Source organism: Melozone crissalis, unplaced genomic scaffold (assembly GCF_028551555.1).
Source record: "Melozone crissalis strain CALT ecotype California unplaced genomic scaffold, PUWL_Pcris_2 ptg000021l_1, whole genome shotgun sequence".
NCBI classification, from domain to species: Eukaryota; Metazoa; Chordata; class Aves; order Passeriformes; family Passerellidae; genus Melozone; species Melozone crissalis.
In genome coordinates, this window is record NW_026535799.1 from 5,926,726 (window position 1) to 5,947,456 (window position 20,731).

A 20,731-nucleotide genomic window follows, 5' to 3' on the forward strand; every position below is an offset into this window, starting at 1 on the left:
CACGGATGAGGAACAAGAGCCAGTGACCCGGGTTGAGGAAGCTCCACCATACAATCAGTTGCCAGCAGAAGAAACACGTTACGCTCTATTCACCGATGGTTCTTGTCGCGTCATAGGGATGAAACGGAGGTGGAAAGCAGCTGTATGGAGTCCCACTCGACGGGTTGCCGAGGCTACTGAAGGAGAGGGTGAATCCAGTCAATTTGCTGAAATCAAAGCTATTCAACTGGCCCTAGGTATTGCGGAGAGAGAGAGGTGGCCAAGGCTCTATTTGTATACCAATTCTTGGATGGTAGCCAACGCTCTATGGGGATGGCTGAAGAGATGGAAAGAGGTGAACTGGCAGCGCAGAGGAAAACCAATTTGGGCTGCGGAAGAGTGGAAAGATATCGCTACTTAGTTAGAGAAGTTACCTGTGAAGGTTCGCCATGTAGATGCCCATGTCCCCAGAAGTAGAGCTAATGAAGAGCAGCAAAACAACCAGCAAGTACATCAGGCTGCAAAGATAGGGGAGTTGAAGATAGATCTCAACTGGGAGCATAAGGGAGAGTTATTCTTAGCACGATGGGCCCATGATGCCTCAGGCCACCAGGGTAGAGATGCCACCTATAAGTGGGCACGAGACCAAGGGGTGGATCTAACCATGGACAGTATCTCTCAGGTTATTCGTGACTGTGAGATGTGTGCTGCCATTAAGCAGGCCAAACGGGTGAAGCCCCTCTGGTATGGGGGGGCAGTGGTCTAAGTACAAATACGGGGAGGCCTGGCAGATTGATTACATCACACTGCCTCAAAACTGCCAAGGCAAGCGCTATGTACTAACCATGGTAGAAGCCACCACGGGATGGTTGGAAACCTACCCTGTGTCTCATGCTACAGCCCATAACACTATCTTGGGCCTTGAAAAGCAGGTCCTTTGGAGGCACGGTACTCCCGAGAGAATTGAGTCGGATAATGGAACTCATTTTAAAAACAATCTTATTAATACTTGGGCTAGGGAACATGGCATCGAGTGGGTATACCATATCCCCTATCATGCACCAGCTGCAGGGAAAGTGGAAAGGTACAATGGATTGTTAAAAACCACCTTAAAAGCATTGGGTGGGGGGTCTTTAAAAAACTGGGAGCAGCATTTGGCAAAGGCTACCTGGTTAGTTAACACTCGAGGTTCCACCAACCGAGCGGGTCCTGCTCAGTCTGAGCTCCTTAATATAGTAGATGGGGATAAAGCCCCAGTGGCCCATGTCAGAGGTTTGTTGGGAAAGACAGTATGGATCAACCCTGCCTCGAGTACAGACAAACCCATCCGTGGGATTGTCTTTGCTCAAGGACCAGGTTATACATGGTGGATAATGCAGAAAGATGGAACAACACGGTGTGTACCTCAGGGAGACCTGATTGTGGGATGAGACTCATATATGAATGTCATTGTTTGTTGAATGTGAGACAGAAGGAGACTGTAAGTGCCAAAGGTCTGAGCAAGTAAGATGAGAGGAATGCGTAAGTGTCAAAGGTGTGAGTAAGTGAAATGAAAGTTTTTTTTATTGTATGTTCACGATATGGGATAAGGGGTGGAGTGTCATGGTGTGACAGCCTTTATCCCAATATCGTGTGTTGTGTCTGGCAGCTGTGCCTTTTCTCTCTCTCTCTCTCTCTCCCCCCCCGGCCGTCTTGCCGCGGCGGGGCGGGGAGGGAGGAGTGAGTGTGACCGGGGCACTGGGGCTTTGGGCTTTTTGGCTGCTGCCTTGCCGCTGCTTGCTTGCTTGCTTGCTTGCTTGCTCCTGCCTTGGCCCGTAGCTGATAGCTGTTTTCTTTGCTGCTTTTTGCTTTCTGCGCTGTTTTTCTTCCTTTTCTTTCGTTCCCTCTTTCTTACCCTCCCCTGAAGATACTGGACCGGCTCCGGACCTGACCTGGGACGTCCGGGAGCCCCGGAGTCTGCGAGAGAAGCTCAACGCCCTCCACAACACTGCCTGGTTTCTTTTCTTTTCTTGTGTTGGGGAGTGTTCTTTTGTTACTTGTCAATAAATAGGTTTTGTTTTCCACTTTGCTCCTCCGAGAAACTCCTTCCCGAACCTGGTATTGGGGGAGGGGTGGTTGGAGGTTTGTTTTTTTTGGGGGCTCCCTTTTGGAGATTTCCCCTAATTTGTCCTAAACCAGGACACCTTCCAATGTCCCACCTGTGGGAAGGGATTCCAGCGCAACTCCACCCTCGTGAAGCACCAGCACATCCACACCGGGGAACGGCCCTACAAATGTGTGGAATGTGGGAAGAGCTTTGGACACAAAGGGAACCTGATTCAGCATCAGAGGATCCACACTGGGGAACGGCCCTACGAGTGTGGGGAATGTGGGAAGAGCTTCAGGTGGAAGTCTGACCTGATCATGCACCAGAGGACCCACACTGGGGAGAGGCCCTACAAGTGTGATAAATGCAGGAAGAGTTTTGTGACCAGCTCCCATCTCGTCCGGCACTATCAGAGTCACACAGAGGAGAGGCCCTTCCAATGCCCCGACTGTTGGAAGGGATTCCAATGCAACTCCCACCTCATCAGACACCAGCACATCCACACTGGGGAGGAGCCCTATGAGTGTGATAAATGCAGGAAGAGGTTTAAGACGAGCTCCAGTCTCCTCCTGCACTATCGGATTCACACAGAGAAGAGGCCCTTCTGCTGCCCTGACTGTGGGAAGGGATTCAAGCACAACTCCATCCTTGTCAAGCACCATCGCATCCATACTGGGGAGAGGCCCTACGAGTGTCCCCAATGTGGGAAGAGCTTCTCCACGAGCTCTACCTTGAATCAACACCAACGGAGGCACCGGTAAGGGAAGTCCTGCGAGTGCCCTGAGTGCGGGCAGAGCTTCGTGCGCTGCTCCTGCTCCATCCCCGACTGGAGGAACCACATTGGGCACAGTCCTGGTGACCCACATTCCCTGTGATCCATTTTGGGAACACACCTGTCTGCTTCTCCTATTGGTTTGGCCTTAATTTTCTTCTGCTTCATCTTCATCCCTTAAAAAGTGCCAAAACAGAGTTAAATGAATGAAATTGATCAAAGATATCTAAAGTCCCACCATTTCACAGGTGTTTGAGGGGGAATTTAGGATTTGGGGACACATTCTGTGTGGAGTGCCCCTGTTGCTAAGAGGCAGGAATTTGATCTCCCCCTTCTTGTGTTGCTAAGAACTCCTCCCTTGACCCAAACCTGAAGTCCACCCCTGGGATACCCTATAAAAACCCCACAGCCCTGCCTTTGCCCTGTCTTTTGGGGGTCAGAAATGGATTCTGGAGCTTTCTGGAACCCAGACCCGTCTCATTTGTTCCTGGCACTGGCAGCTGCAGCCTCCCTGGACACCATGAACTCTGGAGAATGGAGGCAGCCAGTGAGGACAGGTCCTAGATTGCAAAATCAGTATGTGTTCTGTTTGCCATCTGTCAGAGGTGGGGCAGTTATCTTCTGTTCATTGGGCAGTTTATCTCTTCCACAACCAATCCTTTCCCCAACAGATATCCTCTGATAATGGACGGGCCATTAATTATTAATTATCTGTTGTTAATGGGCCATTGAGTGTCCCGGCATGGCTGATAAAATGACATTATGCCATTGGGTGATGCTCCACCCAGGGGGAGGAGCCAAGCATTCCTACCTGGATAGACTCTGAGGTTTGGAACACCATAGCAACCTTTTTCCACTGGATTGCCAGAGGAGCAGCTGTCTCCTCCACTGGATTCCCAGAGGAAGACCAGGCCCATCTGCAGCATCCCTGGACCTTCAGAGGAAAACTGCACTGTTCTCCAGGGTCCCTGCTCCAACAGAACCATCCCTGGCACTGCAGGAGGGCTGCAGCCACCATGGAATGGGACTGTGCCACCACCCTGACCCACAGGGTGTCAGGTCCTGTTCTGACTCTGTCAGTGGCTTTTTTTCTTTGTACTACTGCATTTGCATTTTTAATTTTTCCTAAAAGGAACTGTTATTCCTGCTCCCATATCTTTGCCTGAGAGCTCCTTAATTTCAAAATTATAACAATTTAGAGGGAGGGGGTTTGCATTTTCCATTCCAGGGGAGGCTCCTGCCTTCCTTAGCAGACACCTGGCTTTTCAAACCCAGACAAAAACAAAGTTACTTTAACACCACAAATATAAAATCCATTTTAATATCTGCAAAAAGCCAATATTATGTGTCCATAACAATAAACCTCTTGCTGAGTGATGGCAGATGTCAAAGTAACTTTGTTCTAAAGATGTACCTTTTATTTCTTAATTAAGCTTAGTGAAAGATACATGCTGATGACAGACGGTGTCAAATGCCTTAGCAGGAGTAACTATGACTCTCTTAAGATGAGGGCATAGTTACTAACTGGGCTTAGCCGCGGAAGTCGCACCTCCTCGTGGTCCCGCAGGATGCCCTTGTGGTAACCAAGTCGACTTCTGCCCCAGTGTGAGTGAGGGCATTTACCAGCCCTCCCTATTGTTGGGCTCGCCACCCAATGATAGTATCACGATTTGCTGAAACAAAGAGTCTGCTGCAGCTTGTTCGCTGTTGCACAGTGCCTTGTCCACGGGCCGTTACTGTTGGATAAAAGTTGGTAGCTCGAGAGAGGGTCGACTACTAACTATTTCTACCCTCACTTGGATTGGTCACTTTTTTAATTTACCGGACTGACATAATGGTGCAATCTCTAGCTTTGCGTTACATCTCTACTGCCACTCAGACTGAACCATTAGATCTAAGGGTCATCGATGCCATAGTACCATCTGTGCCCTCTCTGCCCAGGGAAGAGGGTTTCAATCTTGTAAGTCTAGAGTTTGTTAATTCCGGAATTGTTAAGGGAGATGGTATACATCAGGCAGATGTCTGGGAGTTTTTGGGGCAACTCCCTGAGCCATATGAGATCTCCCCTATGGGGCTGGCCCAGGAAGAGGCTGTGAGTGCAGAGGGAAGTATCGAACAGCCCAGAACATCTGAGGCTGAAAGTAGGAGTGGGGATACTGAAGAGCCCAAAACACCTGAGGCTCCTTACGGGTCCATAGCTATTGGTACTACGCCAAAAACACCGGTCGTGTCCATGCCAGACAAACAGCCATCTTGTCCTCAGTGTGAGACCCGGTTTACTAGGATGTTGGGGCTGATTGATTATCTTAAAAGGGTGCACGGGCAGAGAAAGATCATCTTCAGATGTGCGAAGTGTGGTAAACAAAATCTAAAATACCACAGTATCTCCTGTCACATCCTGCTTTGTAAGGGTATGGTGTGTGTGGCTCCCACAGGTGAGTGGGTCTGTGAGGTGTGCCATCAAGGGTTTGCTACCAAGATTGGCCTGGGTCAGCACAAGAGGATAAGACATCCTCTTGTGTGGAATGTGGAATGGATTATTGCTTCCCATCCCAAAGAGTCACCGGCCCGAGGGGCCCACAAACGGGTATGGACTGAAGAGGAAGAGGCTCTCCTGGTACAACTGGTGGACAAGTACACCGGTAAAAGGAACATCAATCAACTCATAGCGGAGCATATTCCAACGAAGACAGCAAAGCAGATAAGCGATAAAAGGTGCCGTCTAGTGAAAGGTCCCTCCGTAGAAGACCATGAAGGCCTAGTAGGCGCCATGGGGATTGAACATCCACCCGAGTCTGCTAAATTGCTGAAAGAGGGACAGTTAAAGCTCCAATACCGTGAGATGATCAAAGCGGGATTATCAGTTGGAAAGTTCACCGTGTATCGGGAGGCCTTTGAGAAAATTCTTGATGGGCAAGATCTAGGTTGAGTGATGAATGGCGTATCTAACGAGTTTCTCGATATTCTGGGGGAGCCTAGCCAGAGCAAATCTATCTGTAAGGGTTGAAAAAAGCAGGCACCCTGTGGCGAAAAAACATCCAAAACTACACCAAATTGGATGTGTAAAAGAGCTATCAAGAGGGGCAAATTCTTGTGATTTCAGTTGTTGTTCAAGTCACATAGAAGGCGCCTCGCGCGTATCATCTTGGACAGCACGGAACCCATTCAGTGCCAGGTACCATCAAGCGTTGTCCACGATCACTTTAAGAATAGATGGGATACATCTGGTACATTTGGTGGCCTTTTAGGTTTCCCTCCTTATAAGGAGGCGAACAATGTGGTGTTTGAGGCCCTAATTATGGAGAAAGAGGTTGATAAGAAATTGAAAGAGATGTGTAAAACCTCCGCTCCCGGGCCAGATGGGATCACTCTGGGTCAAATTATTGCAAAAGACCCAAGGTTTTCCTGGTTGACCGAGATCTTCAACCTCTGGCTTCTTACCGGTACAATTCCAGATGCGCTGCAGGACTGCAGGACAGTCTTGATACCCAAGTCTTCAGATGTAGAGAAGCTTGGTGATATCAATAACTGGAGGCCTATCACTATTGGTTCAATGGTGATTAGGCTATTTTCCAGGATCGCCACGGCGAGGCTGTCCAAAGCATGTCCCATTAACCCCCGGCAACGGGGTTTCATTTGCGCATCAGGTTGTGCTGAAAACCTCAAGTTGCTACAACTTGTGGTAAAAACAGCAAAACGAGAGCACAAACATCTGGGGGTAGTGTTCGTGGACATTGCTAAGGCATTTGACACCGTGTGTCATCAGCATGTATTTGAGGGTCTGGTCCAGAGAGGTGTGGATCCACACGTGATTGAGTTAGCGAGGGAAATGTATCGCGATGTCAGGACATACATTTCCGTTGGAAGGGGAAGGACAGATCCCATATACATTCGCTCAGGTGTCAAACAAGGCGACCCTATGTCACCTCTGCTGTTTAATTTAGCGATGGACCCCCTTCTATGTAAACTTGAACGTGAAGGTGAAGGTTTCCATCATGGGGGTTGGAAAACCACGGCCATGACGTTTGCCGATGACCTAGTGCTGCTGAGTGATTCCTGGGAAGGCATGTGTCGTAATATCAAAATTTTGGAGGCCTTTTGTAATCTTACTGGCCTCAGTACGAAGGGTGAAAAATGTCACGGCTTTTACATCAAGCCGACAAGGGACTCGTATACTATCAATGATTGTCCCGTGTGGGTAATTAATGGATCCCCTCTCAACATGATCGACCCAGGTTGCTCAGAAAGATATCTTGGCACATGGGTTGACCCCTGGACTGGCTTCGCAGACCCTAGATTATCAGAGAAGCTCACAGATTGGCTCCATCGAATTGGTCGTTCGCCTTTAAAACCCCTTCAGAAAGTCGATATACTCAGGACTTACACTATTCCGAGACTGATATATCTGGCTGACCATACTGAAGTCAAGGTGGGCCTCCTCGAATCCCTTGACCAACTGATTCGTAATACGGTCAAGGAATGGCTTCATCTTCTGCAAAGTACATGTGATGTGATCTTGTACTTGAGTTTCAAAGATGGTGGTTTAGGTCTCATCAGATTGGTGGCGCTTCTTCCAAGTATACAGGCGAGAAGACTGCATAGATTGGCTCAGTCTTCGGATGAGACTCTTGTGAATTATTTGAAGGAAATCCATCTAGAACGGTTATTTGAAAGATTGTGGTTAAAAGCAGGGGGGACACAAGAGTCCGTCCCATCAATTTGGGAGCCTCTACCAGTGGTAGAGTTGGGGGGTGATGATGAAGCCCGGCTGGAATGGGAAGCACCCGCTCCTAAAATTTGTTATCCAAAACCGTGTAATTGGAGGAAACTAGAATTTCAAAAATGGATCCACCTGGTCTCCCAGGGTCATGGAATTGAAAATTTTGAAAATGATGAGATCAGTAACGCCTGGATAAGGCGGTTTGGGGGCATACCTCACCGTAAATTAATTACGGCCCTACAATTAAGAGCTAATGTCTACCCGACAAGGGAATTCCTGGCTAGGGGTAGACAAGAGAATGTTGTTCAATCTTGCCGACATTGTGGAGCTAGATATGAGACCGTAACCCACATTGTCGGGAACTGCGCCATCACTCAGGAAGCCAGGATTAAGAGACATAACGCCATCTGTGAAACTCTTAGCGAAGAGGCTAAGAGGGAGTGTTGGGCAGTGTTTGAAGAACCACACATCAGGGATGAGGCAAATGAATTGTTTAAACCAGATTTGATCTTTGTTAAAGGGTCAAAGGCAGTCGTGGTTGATGTGACAGTGAGGTACGAGCACTCCGATATCTCATTGAGTGAAGCCGCCTCGGAAAAGGCCAAAAAATATCAGCGCCTTCATAAGCAGATCGAACAATTGACAAATGCAAAGGAAACTGAATATGTTGGCTTCCCTATGGGAGCCCGTGGTAAATGGTTCGGCAAGAATACTGAGTTGCTGACCGCCCTTGGTCTCTCTAAAACGAGGCTAGAGAGAACCGCGCGGGCCCTAGCATCCAAAGTACTCTTCGCCTCCGTTGATATTGTACATATATTTGTAAGCAAAGCTAGATCGATTGTATCTGTAAATGCATTGTAAATAAACAAGGCCCCTTCCCTTGGCTGGGTCCGCTGGACAGTGGAATCGGTTTTGGGTGGGAGGGGTTCATCCCTCATAACCGCGTCTAGCCCATATTTGGGTTACAAGTTCCGATCTGGACATCAGGTGGATGGGCCACCTTACTTAACCCGGAAAAGGAACATATACAATTTGATGAGGGCATAGTTACTAACTGGGCATAGCTGTGGAAGTCGCACCTCCTTGTGGTCCCACCGGATACCCTCGTGGTAACTGAGTCGACTTCTGCCCCAGTGTGAGAGAGGGCGCATATCAGCCCTCCCTGTCGTTGGACTCGCCACCCAACGATAGTTTCACGAATCGCTGAAACAAAATGTTGGCACAGTTAGTTCACTGTTGCACAGAGCCTTGTCCACGGGGTGTTGTTGGACACAGTTGGTAGCTTGAGAGAGGGTCGGCTGCTAACTACTTCTACCCTCACTTGGACTTGTCATTTTATTGCTTACCAGACTGACAAAATCGTACAATCACTGGCTTTACGTTTGATCTGGACTACCACTCAGACTGACCCATTAGATCTAAGGGTCACAGCCAAATTACCATCTATGCTCTTTGTGCCCAGGGAAGAGGGATTCAATCTTGTAAGTTTGGAGTTTTTTAACTCCAGAATTGTTAAAGAAGGTGGCGTACATCATGTGGATGTTTGGGAGGGTTTGGAGGAACTCCCTGAGCCCTATGAGATCTCCCCTATGGGGATGGCCCAGGATGAGGCTGAGATGCGGTGGGAGGTACCAAAGACGCCAAAACACCTGAGGCTGAGAGCGCGATGGGAGGTACTCAAGAGCCCAAAACACCTGAGGCTCCTCACGGGTCTGAAGGTGATGGTACAATGCCAAGACCACCTGTCATGTCCATGCCTGACAAACAACCATCTTCGTCCTCATTGTGACACCCGGTTTACAAGGATGTTGGGGCTGATTGACCATCTCAAAAGGGCGCACGGGCAGAGAAAGATCATTTTCAGGTCTTCAAAATGTGGTAAACAAAATCTAAAATACCACAGTATCTCCTGTCACATCCCACGTTGCAAGGGGGTGGTGTGTGTGGCTCCCACTGGCGAATGGGTCTGTGAGGTGTGCCAACGTGGATTTGCTACTAAGATTGGCCTGGGTCAACACAAGAGGATAAGACATCGTCTTGTGCGAAATGTGGAGCGGATTGTTGCTTCCCATGCCAAAGAGTCATCGGCCTGAGTGGCCCACAAAATGGGTATGGACTGAGGAGGAAGAGGCTCTTCTGGTACAATTGGTGGACAAGTTTGCCAGTAAGAGGAATATCAACCAACTTATAGTGAAGCATATTCCAACTAAAATGGCAAAGCAGATTAGTGATAAAAGGCACCTTCTAGTGAGAGGTCCGTTTGTAAAAGATCATGAAGGACTAGTAGGTGCCACTGGGATTGAACATCTTCCCGAGTCTGCTAAGTTGCCCAAGGAGGGACAGTTAAAGCTCCAATACCGTGAGGTGATCAAAGCATGATTATTGGTTGGCAAATTCACCGTGTATCAGGAGGTGTCGGATTTGGGGCCGTTTAGATGGTCTGGAAAAAGCCCAAAGATGGCCTTGGGCCGCCCAGGTTCGAAAGGACGAGAAGAAACTTCAGATCTGTTCTCGGTCTCGGTGTTTATTAATTGCTTATCTAAAAGATTTTCTCTTGGCCTGACAGAGTTCTGCTCAGCAGTCAGCCATGGGCACACACACTGAGAGCCCCTGGGGCGGCCACCTATCTTTATACTCGGAGTTACGTATACAATATTTATCATTTTTCTCCAATACCCTCTACCCTTATTAACCAGTGTTCCCCTAGTAAGGTCCAATCCCGGAGTGCCAACATCACCACAGAAAATGGAGGCCTAGAGAAGAAGAAGAAGGAGAAGGGCACGCCCCAATTCCTCCATCTTACCTCTCTAGACCCCCCTGTACAGAAATCCTAAACCCTGTATCTCACACTCCAATTAACTTATCCCTTCACCATTCACCCCAGTTCTGAGAGGCTGAGATCCCACATCTCCCCCTTCTGTTTGCACCAAAAGACCTTTTTCGCTTTTATGTGAAAACCCCCCAAAGTCCTTAGTTTCTTTTTATTTCTCTTCCGGGTCGTTTTTCGCAGTCTGAGTCTCGACTTCTGTCTGAGTACTCGTCTCTTTGTTTCTCGGATCAGCGTTCTCGTGTTCTCGCGTTCAGAATGGCTTCACGTGCCGCGCCGACACCCACTTCAGACCTCGATCTGTGGAGATACAAGCGAAACCCTTGCCCCAAGTGATTAGTTTGAAAGGACCCTCTATTTGTCCTGTCTCTGGGTTTCTGATCAAAACTAAAGGATTTTCCCTTAGCTTTGCCTGTGTGTTGTTTAGAAAATGTCTCACGATCGGTGGATCAGGTTCCGAGGATGAGCTATTTAGGAAATTCAGCACATACAGCGCCTTCTTTAATTTCATGTGAGGTGTTGCCTCTGGCTCACTCCTTCTCTGTCTGTCCAGAAGGGATTTTAGGGTGTGATGTGTTCTCTCAATGATTGCCTGACCTGTGGGTGAATGCGGAATACCAAACGTGTGTCTGACACCCCATCTTTTCAGGAATCTGTCAAGCACCCTGCCTGTGTACGTTGGACCATTATCTGTTTTTATCTCCTGAGGCACACCTAATGCTGCAAATGCCTGCAGAAAATGTCGGCAAGCATGGTCTGCTGTTTCCCCAGCATGTGCTGAAGCAAAGACTGCACCTGAGAATGTATCTACAGAAACATGAACGTTTTTGAGCCTCCCAAAAGATGGGTATTTTGTGACATCAGCTTGCCACAACTGAAGACTTTGCAGCCCCCGCGGATTGATGGCCCCGGTAGAAGAAGGTGGCTGCACAAGCTGACAGTCTGGACAAGCACTAATGATCTCCCTCGCATCTGTAGCACTGTCCTCCTTGGGGTTTGTTCTTTTTCTGCATTGCCGCAAGAACTTTGTTGACATTTTCGTCCTGTTGATGGAGTAATTTCTCAAACATCTTCTCCAATGTCTTGTCCTCTGATTGCCCTTCTGAGCGTCCCTTTAGCTGTTTCTCCCATTCCTCTTTTAATTCGTTCTTTACAATCGCTGCGACGTGCTGAGGCGTCCCCACCTTGCTGCATGCCTCCACCATCTCTGCCAAGGATGGCCGTCCTGGCATGGTGCTATCACCCGTTGACAATCCGGGTTGGCATTGCCGAAGGCTAAATTCTCCAAGAGAGGCCTCTTCACTTCTTCTGTTGTCACCTGTCGATCCACGGCTTGCGTGAGTCGGTCGATGAATGACATGAATGGCTCTGTGGGACCTTGCCTGATGCAAGAGAACGGAACATCCGGAGCTCCTGTTGGCGTAATTTGTATGATTGCCAATCGCGCTGCTTCTTTGATGTCGTTTAACACTCTTCGTGGAAGCCGCGCTGCTTGTTCCCCTGGATTGTCATCTGGAGGATCCCCTGCTAATTGCCCTTCTGTGAGGTTCGCATTTGGCCCACCTTGATATCTGTTCCGCAACTCAGCAAGATATTTTCTCCACCTTTTTTCCCAGATAAGACTCTGTGTGTCAGTGAGGATCATTGCCACAATACTTCGAATATCATATGGTGTGAGATCATACATAGAGAATGTCCCTCTTAATAGCTGTTTGAAGTATTGTGAGTTCAGCCCAAAAGTTTGAGCCGCCTTCCCTAAGTCTTTGAGTGTCTCATGACCCATCCTTTCCCACCTTGGATTCTGTCCCTGGGCATCATATGTCACTGGCATTGTCAAATCCCCTGATCCCGGGAATAAATGCTTTTCCTTTTCCAATGCTTTTCTGATTTGCCTCCAATCCATTGTCTTCACCGGCTCTTGAAACCGCTCTTCGTCAGACTCCATTGGGATTTGCATGAATAATGGTGTTGTGGATGTCATCGGTGATTCACGGTGTCTCATTTTTCGCCTTGAGGTTTTTGGCCTTGCTCCTAAATCCGAAAAGGAAACTCGAGGATCCTGTTGATATTTCTTCTTTACTGTATCGAATGAATGCAAGAAGCCTTTTGCTGCTTCTGCTGCTGATAGCATCCATGTTGGGACACCTTCCGATGCTGTGATCCTTATGACATCTTCCCCTTGTAGCTGTTCTTCATCTGAGCTTTCATCATCTTCATGAAATTCCGAAGTGGATGGATAATCCCTTTGTCGTGTTAACATTGTCTTCTTTGAGGTGCTTTTCTTTTTATATATTGTTGGAAAAAATTGCTGCATTGTTGCAGTCTCGCCACAAGACGGCGCTGTGGCCCCGCCGAGCCGACCCGGCATGTCGTGCACTTCTGCCCTCCTGCCACTAGGTGGCGCTGTCACCGGCCTCCCTGGCTCGGATGACGGAGCAAGCTCGACTGCCCCACTTCCTCTTCCGGCTCGGCGTCTCCCATGAAGGGAAGGGACTGGGACTCCGAGGGTTTGAACCAAAGGCACCAGGTCTGGAGACGGTGTGGAGCCCCGGGACGTAGAATCCCTAACACGGCCCCTGCTCACCCGAGACGTCACAGGGGACCGGGCTCGGTGCCGCCCGCGCCCTACTTTCTGCGCATGCGTGCTCTCTGAGCCGCTCCCTGTGTCTCCCAAGCTGACGTCATCCTCTCCCCCCCGTTTCACCTCCGAGGTCCCCGCCCCTCGGTCTGTCCCTGAGTCCACCTCCTCCTCCTCTGACGTTGTGTTCACCTCTCCCTCCAGCACCCCAGCTCGCGCCGCTATCCGAGCCGATTTCCGCACCGGGTCTGACGTCACAACCGCGCGCCTCCTGCGTCTCACCACGGTGGCCCTCTGAGGCTGCACATTTACCCCTAGTCCGCCTCCCGCGTTCGCCGCCCCCGCGCTGGTATGTGGGTCTGCGCCCCGGTTTTTGCGAATTTCGCCCTCTGCGCGCGTCTCCTCATCTTCACCCGCGCTGCCCGCGTTTGCCGCCGCCGCCGCTTCGCCGCTTTCGCCGCGAACAAGCGCCCCCCCCGATCCCTTATCTTCCTGCTCCCCCCCTTCCGCTCCTGACTCCTCTACACTCTCTGGAGTTTCAGAACGCTTTTGGGGTTTGTTGTATTTTTTGATCGGGGGGTTTAATTTTTTTTCCTGCTCTCTTTTTTCGAGAGCCCTTTCCCCCTGGCTTTTTAAAGCCAGAGCTAATTTTTTCCCGGAGCTCCGCCGCACCCCCTCCTCTGAGGGTACCGCAGCTTCTCGCTGCTTTTCCAGTCTTTTAGACTGCACTGAGATACCTTGTAACATGATTCTTGCCGGTGAGAGTAGCTTTAACGCTGTCTCATCTTTTTTCGTTGCTAAAATATATAAATGCCTATTTATTTCTTGCCAAAACCCCACTTCGAACAACAGACATGTCTCCGCAAGTGGATAATTGAGCCTTGCCCATAGTAACAACTGCTTTAATTCTTTCTTTGGGATCCCTTCTGTATATAATTCTGCTACACTTTGTAAGGTGGATAAGATTGCCCGTTGTTCCTGGGAGAGTGTGGCCCCCATGATCTTATTTTGGCCTTCTTACCGAATCTGTCATCAGAGTGGTCTGAAGGCTCCCGTTCTCCGTCCAGCAGATCACGAGAGATGGATCCAGAGGCGCCTTTCTGGTCCCAGTCCAGGCCGCTCTGCTACGAACTGTCTTCGGCAGAAGCTGAGAGATGGACTTCTCAGTGACTGCTGATTTTTGCAGTTCCTCCTGGCCGGTTTTTTCTTTTTCTTCTTTTTTTTTTCTTCAGGCTTCTCTCCTCAGGAGTTGTCAGTGCTGTCCTCTTGGCTCTTCAGCTCTTCAGGGCTTTTCCCCCCCCGAAAGGTTTGGTGGGAGATAGCCCACGCAGCAGACGCCACTTGTCGGATTTGGGGCCGTTTAGATGGTCTGGAAAAAGCCCAAAGATGGCCTTGGGCCGCCCAGGTTCGAAAGGACGAGAAGAAACTTCAGATCTGTTCTCGGTCTCGGTGTTTATTAATTGCTTATCTAAAAGATTTTCTCTTGGCCTGACAGAGTTCTGCTCAGCAGTCAGCCATGGGCACACACACTGAGAGCCCCTGGGGCGGCCACCTATCTTTATACTCGGAGTTACGTATACAATATTTATCATTTTTCTCCAATACCCTCTACCCTTATTAACCAGTGTTCCCCTAGTAAGGTCCAATCCCGGAGTGCCAACATCACCACAGAAAATGGAGGCCTAGAGAAGAAGAAGAAGGAGAAGGGCACGCCCCAATTCCTCCATCTTACTTCTCTAGACCCCCCTGTACAGAAATCCTAAACCCTGTATCTCACACTCCAATTAACTTATCCCTTCACCATTCACCCCAGTTCTGAGAGGCTGAGATCCCACAGGGAGGCCTTCAAGAAAATTCTTGATGGGCAAGATCCAGGTCAGGTGGTGAATGATGTGTATAATGAGTTTCTCGGTATTCTGGGGGAGCCTAGCCAAAGTAAATCTATCTTTAAGGGTCGAAAGAAGCAGGCATCCCATGGCCAAAAAGCATCCAAAACTCCATCAAATTGGATGCACAAAAGAGCTATTAAGAGGGGAAAATTCTTGAGATTCCAACTGTTGTACGAGTTACATAGAAGGCGCCTCGCGCGTGTCTTCCTGGACGGCATAGAAGCCTCTCAGTGCCAATTACCATCAAGTGTTGTCCACCATCACTTAAGGAGTAGGTGGGATACATCTGGTATATTTGGTGGCCTACTGAAATTCCCTCCATATAAGGAGGCGGATAACACCACATTCGAGGCCCTAATTACTAAAAAAGAGATTGATAAGAACATGAGAGAGATGTGTAAAACCTCCGCTCCCGGGCCAGATGGGATCACTTTGGGTCAGATTATTGCAAAAGACCTGAAGTTTTTCCGGTTGACTGAGATGTTCAACCTCTGGCTTATCACCGGTACTGTTCCAGATGCGCTGTGGGACTGCAGGACAGTCTTGATACCCAAGTCTTCGGATGCAGAGAAGCTTGGTGATATCAATAACTGGAGGCCTATCACTATTGGTTCAGTGGTGATTAGGCTGTTTTCCAGGATCGCTACTGTGAGGCTGTCCAAAGCATGTCCCATCAACCCCCGGCAACGTGGTTTCATTTGCGCATCAGGTTGTGCCGAAAACCTCAAGTTGCTACAGCTTGTGGTGAAAACAGCGAAGCGAGAGCATGAACATTTGGGGGTTGTGTTCATGGACATTGCTAAGGCAATGTGTTAAGAGAGTTATAGTTACTCCCGCCGTTTACCCGCCCTTCATTGACTTTCTTCACTTTGACATTCAGAGCACTGGGCAGAAATCACATCGCGTCAACACCTGCCTTGGGCCTTTGCAATGCTTTGTTTTAATTAAACAGTCGGACTCCCCTGGTTTGCAACAGTTCTAAGCCGGCTGCTAGGCGCCGACTGAGGCGGGGGGCCGGCCCGGGGACCCCCCCCGGGGACCCTACTCGGCACGAACCGCTCGGCTGGGCGTGGCTGTACATGTGCCAGCTGTGCGCTGCGGGAAGCCCGCCAGCGGTAACAATGACAGTGGCCGCCGCTGGGTCGCTGGCTGTGGCAAGGCGGAGGGCGGGCGGAGCGGGGGGCAGGCGGCGCCCGTTGCAGCTGGGGCCATCCACGGGAAGGGCCCGGCGCGTGTCCAGAGTCACCACTGCACGCGCACATGCCCGGCGCCCGGGGGGGCCACGCGGAACGCACTCATCCGCGCGCAGCGCCTCGTCCAGCCACGGCGCGCATCCAGCCACGGCGCACGCCCAGCCCCGCTCCGCGCCCCAGCCTGACCGACCCAGCCCTTAGAGCCAATCCTTATCCCGAAGTTACGGATCCGGCTTGCTGACTTCCCTTACCTACATTGTTCCAACATGCCAGAGGCTGTTCACCTTGGAGACCTGCTGTGGATATGGGTACGGCCTGGCACGAGACATACACCCTCTCCCCTGGATTTTCACGGGCCAGCGAGAGCTCACCGGACGCCACCGGAACGGCGACGCTTTCCAAGGTGCAGGACCCTCTCTCGGGGCGAACCCATTCCAGGGCGCCCGGCTCTTCACAAAGAAAAGAGAACTCTCCCCAGGGCTCCCGCCGGCTTCTCCAGGATCAGTTGCGTGACCACACTGGGCGCCTCATGGCACCCGTCTCCACCACTCCGGATTCGGGGATCTGAACCCGACTCCCTTTCGATCGGCTGAGGACAACGGAGGCCATTGCCCACCATTTCGGAACGGCGCTCACCTATCGCTTAGGACCGACTGACCCACGTTCAACTGCTGTTCACATGGAACCCTGCTCCACTTTGGCCGTCAAAGCTCTCGTTTGAATATTTGCTACTACCACCAAGATCTGCACCTGTGGCAGCTCCACCCGGGCCAACGCCCCAGGCTTCGAGGCGCACCGCAGCAGCCCTACTCGTCGCGGCCTAGCCCCCGCGGGCATCGCACTGCCGGCGACGGCCAGGTATGGGCCTGACGCTCCAGCGCCATCCATTTTCAGGGCTAGTTGATTCAGCAGGTGAGTTGTTACACACTCCTTAGCGGATTCCGACTTCCATGGCCACCGTCCTGCTGTCTAGATCAACCAACACCTTTTCTGAGCTCTGATGGGCGTCGGCATTGGGCGCCCTAACCCAGCGTTCGGTTCATCTTGCAGCGTCAGTTCTGCTTACCAAAAGTGGCCCACTGAGCACTCGCATTCCATGGTGCAGCTCCACGCCAGCGAGCTGGCCCCCTTACTCATTGAAAGTTTGAGAACAGGTTGAGATCGTTTCAGCCTCAAGACCTCTAATCATTCGCTTTACCGGGTAAAACTGCCCATTGCCGAGTGCCAGCTATCCTGAGGGAAACTTCGGAGGGAACCAGCTACTAGATGGTTCGATTAGTCTTTCGCCCCTAGACCCAGGTCGGACGACCGATTTGCACATCAGGACTGCTACGGACCTCAACCAGAGTTTCCTCTGGCTTTGCTGTGCCCAGGCATAGTTCACCATCTTTCGGGTCCTAGCACGGACGCTCACTCTCCACCTCCCCGGCCCCGCGAGGGGGCGGCGGGCGAGACGGGCCGGTGGTGCCCCCGGGGCTGCCCGGCGTGACACGCGTCCCGGGATCCCACCTCAGCCGGGGCACGCCGGCCCTCACCTTCATTGCGCCGCGGGCTTTCGACAATGGCCCCTGACTTGCGCACGTGCTAGACTCCTTGGTCTGTGTTTCAAGACAGGTTGGGTGGGTAGTCGACGTCGCCATGGACTCCGGGTGCCCCAATGCGGCCTGTGAGCCTGGCCCGGCGGCACCGCGCAGTCAGGGCGCACTGAGGACAGTCCGCCCTGGTTGACAGCAGCGCCATGGGCCGGCGGTCCCGGCCCCCACATCCCTGTGAGAAACGCCACGCTGCGAGGATGCCGCCCCCCCGTGAGAGGGGGGGAAACGATGCCCCCTGCCACGGTGCCGCCGATGGGGTGGGAAGAGGGCGCGGCGGCGGTCCTTTCCCTCGGCCCCGGGATTCGGCGAGACCTGCTGCCCGAGGGCTGTAACACCCGCCGCCGCTCTTTGCGCGGCACTGGGCCACCTGCCCACCGGTGGCCTTCACAGCCGACCCGGATCCGGTCACAGTGCACAGCCGTGGAGGAAATGTGCCCGGCCAGGATCACCCACCGGCTGGGCAGCGGTCCCCACACTGGCCCGCCCCGCCCAGCCCGCCCCCGCTGACGGGGTTCGCCCGGGGGACGGAGGGGAGGCGGAGGCGAGGATCTGCCCAACCCGAGCCGGCCAACTGCAACTCGCCAGGTTGAATCCTCTGGGCGGACTGCACGGGCCCCACCCGTTTACCTCTTAACAATTTCGCGCCCTGTTGAACTCTCTCTTCAAAGTCTTTTCAACTTTCCCTTACGGTACTTGTTGGCTATCGGTCTCGTGCCGGTATTTAGCCTTAGATGGAGTTTACCATCCGCTTTGGGCTGCATTCCCAAGCAACCCGACTCTGAGAAGCCCTGGCCCCGGCGCGCTGAGGGGCTGCTACCACCTCACACTGTCCGCAGGCTGCGGCCTCGATCACAAGGACTTGGGTCCCCCAAGAGCACTGCCAGGGAAGGGGACTTCTGTACGCCACATGTCCCGCGCCCCACTGCGGGGCGGGGATTCGGTGCTGGGCTTTTCCCTCTTCGCTTACCGTTACTGAGGGAATCCTCATTCGTTTCTTTTCCTTTGCTAACTAATATGCTTAAATTCAGTCACCATGTCTGATCTGAGGTTGAAAGCTGAAAGCTGGGCCGCACCGCCTGGCCCATGCTGCTCCTAAAGAAGTGGCATGCCAACAGGCCAACAGCCAGCCAGCTTCTCCCACCTACTACCCTCACCTTCCTCCCCACTGGCACCTGCGCGCCAGAGGAAAACAAAGCCAGAGGGAGAGAAGCGGAGACGGAGACCCCATCCCGGAGATGAGAACCGAAAAGGGAGTGTGGCAGAGACAGCCCTGATGGGGGACCAGGTGGCACGTGATGGCCTTGGTGGAGGGAGAGAGAAAAGCCATGGTGCTATTTGCGCCCCGAGACCACGACCGAAGAGGAGGAGGGCAGGCGAAAGGAGGAGGGGGTCGGAACATCTGTCCCCAGTGCTCTCACTTCGCGCGCTCGGCAGCACAGCAGCCCGGCACGGTACCGCCCTGGTACCCACCTGCAGACAGCCACCCGCGCGGTGGGGAGGCTGGGGGTGAGGTCTGCGCCTCATCTCCCTCTTGCCCTCTCCGTTCTCTTGGCCCACGGTGGTGCTTTCAACGCCGTCTCTCACTCTCCTCAGCTGCCACCACCACCGTACTGCAGCACGGGCGCTGCAAGGACAAACTCTGCCCCAGTGGCTCACTCCAGGAGTGGGGAGCTACGGAGTAGTCCCTGAGTCTGCATATAGGGGGATGAAGGCCCTGCGCGGCAACAATGATGATGACGGCCGTGACGATGATGACGCCTGCTGAGTCACAGGAAAAAAATTGAGGCCACCAAGGGAAATGCATCCCTTGCCAAACCCCTGACCGCCTTCCCTCAGGGCACCGGCGAGTCACCATCACCACCGCCGCTGACCACAGTCAACTTGCCTGCGAGGTGACCCCAGCCGCACCACCGTGGTGGCCGCCGGATGGCGACTCATAATCAAGCAACGCTCAGACAGTCGTAGCCCTGGGAGGAACCCAGGGCCGCAAGTGTGTTCAAAGTATGGATGATCAATGTGTCCTGCAATTCACATTAATTCTTGCAGCTAGCTGCATTCTTCATTGACGCACGAGCCGAGTGATTCACCGCTAAGAGTTGTCTGGCTTTCAGCACCGATCCTGCACCCGTGGAGGGGCTGGGACCGCTCACATGAAGCGGCCCCTTTCTCTTGTGCTGAGGACGTGCAGGCGCGTGCCTGGCTTTGACTGTCCTTACTTGATAGTCAGGATTGCAGACATAGGAGATCCAGCCACACTGAACTGGATTTCTTCCTCAAACCTCCACACTATGGTGGCACTGAAGGAGATCTGAGCAGTCTGGGTCCCGCCTGGTGCAATGATGCCCTCCCAGGCGCAAACTTGAAGCAGAAGCCCACGTTTGCAGTTGAAGGGCTATAGGTGAAGGGGGCATCAATAGCTCCTAGGTTTATCAGTTCCACCTGCAGCAGCAAGAAAGCAAAGCGGAAATACATGTGGAATCTTCCCTTCTTGTGAGTTATTGTCTAATGACGCAATTAATACCCAGAAATAGCAGACGATGCTTTGAATGGCAAAAAAATACAACAGGACAAGTTCTGCCTTTAGGTTTTCATGCAAAGCAGCGGCAACTCCACAGAACTGGAGTCCACAACCCTGGGGTTATCCCATGGACACAGAGCAGTGCCCCTCTGGTCAGCATCACCAAGTTCATTCAGACCTGGCCCTGAGAGCAACGTGCGTAGGGAATCACCCCAGAGCTGCTGCTGCCCCACTGAGCACAGCTCCAACAGCACCATCTACTCATCCACCTTTTCCCATGTCATGAAAACAATACATTGATTATGAGGCATCAGCATCAAAATGTATAGACAGCATCATCTTTTGGTAAGAAAACTCAGCATGTCTTTGCATCCCACAGCCAAGCTTTTGGAAGTGTCTGGCATGATGTAGTGCCTCATTTTCTACCTCTTTCAGCTGCTCTCTCTTTGTTTTTTTTTGCAAACTTGACACTATTGAGGAGGAGGCAAATAGGTAGAAAAATGCTTTGCTTTATTTCCAGGAACACTTTTCTCTTTCTAGAGCCAGAGATGCACCAAGGCTGAAGTGTGGTGAG

General features: G+C 51.7%; 1 non-coding gene across 1 annotated transcript; it reads right to left on the reverse strand.

Moving 5' to 3' along the window:
• Positions 1-19,584: 19,584 nt before the first annotated feature.
• Positions 19,585-19,737, reverse strand: LOC128937705 (5.8S ribosomal RNA). The gene has a single exon (XR_008483064.1). It is a non-coding gene; the product is annotated as a 5.8S ribosomal RNA (ribosomal RNA).
• Between the last annotated feature and the right edge of the window lie 994 nt (positions 19,738-20,731).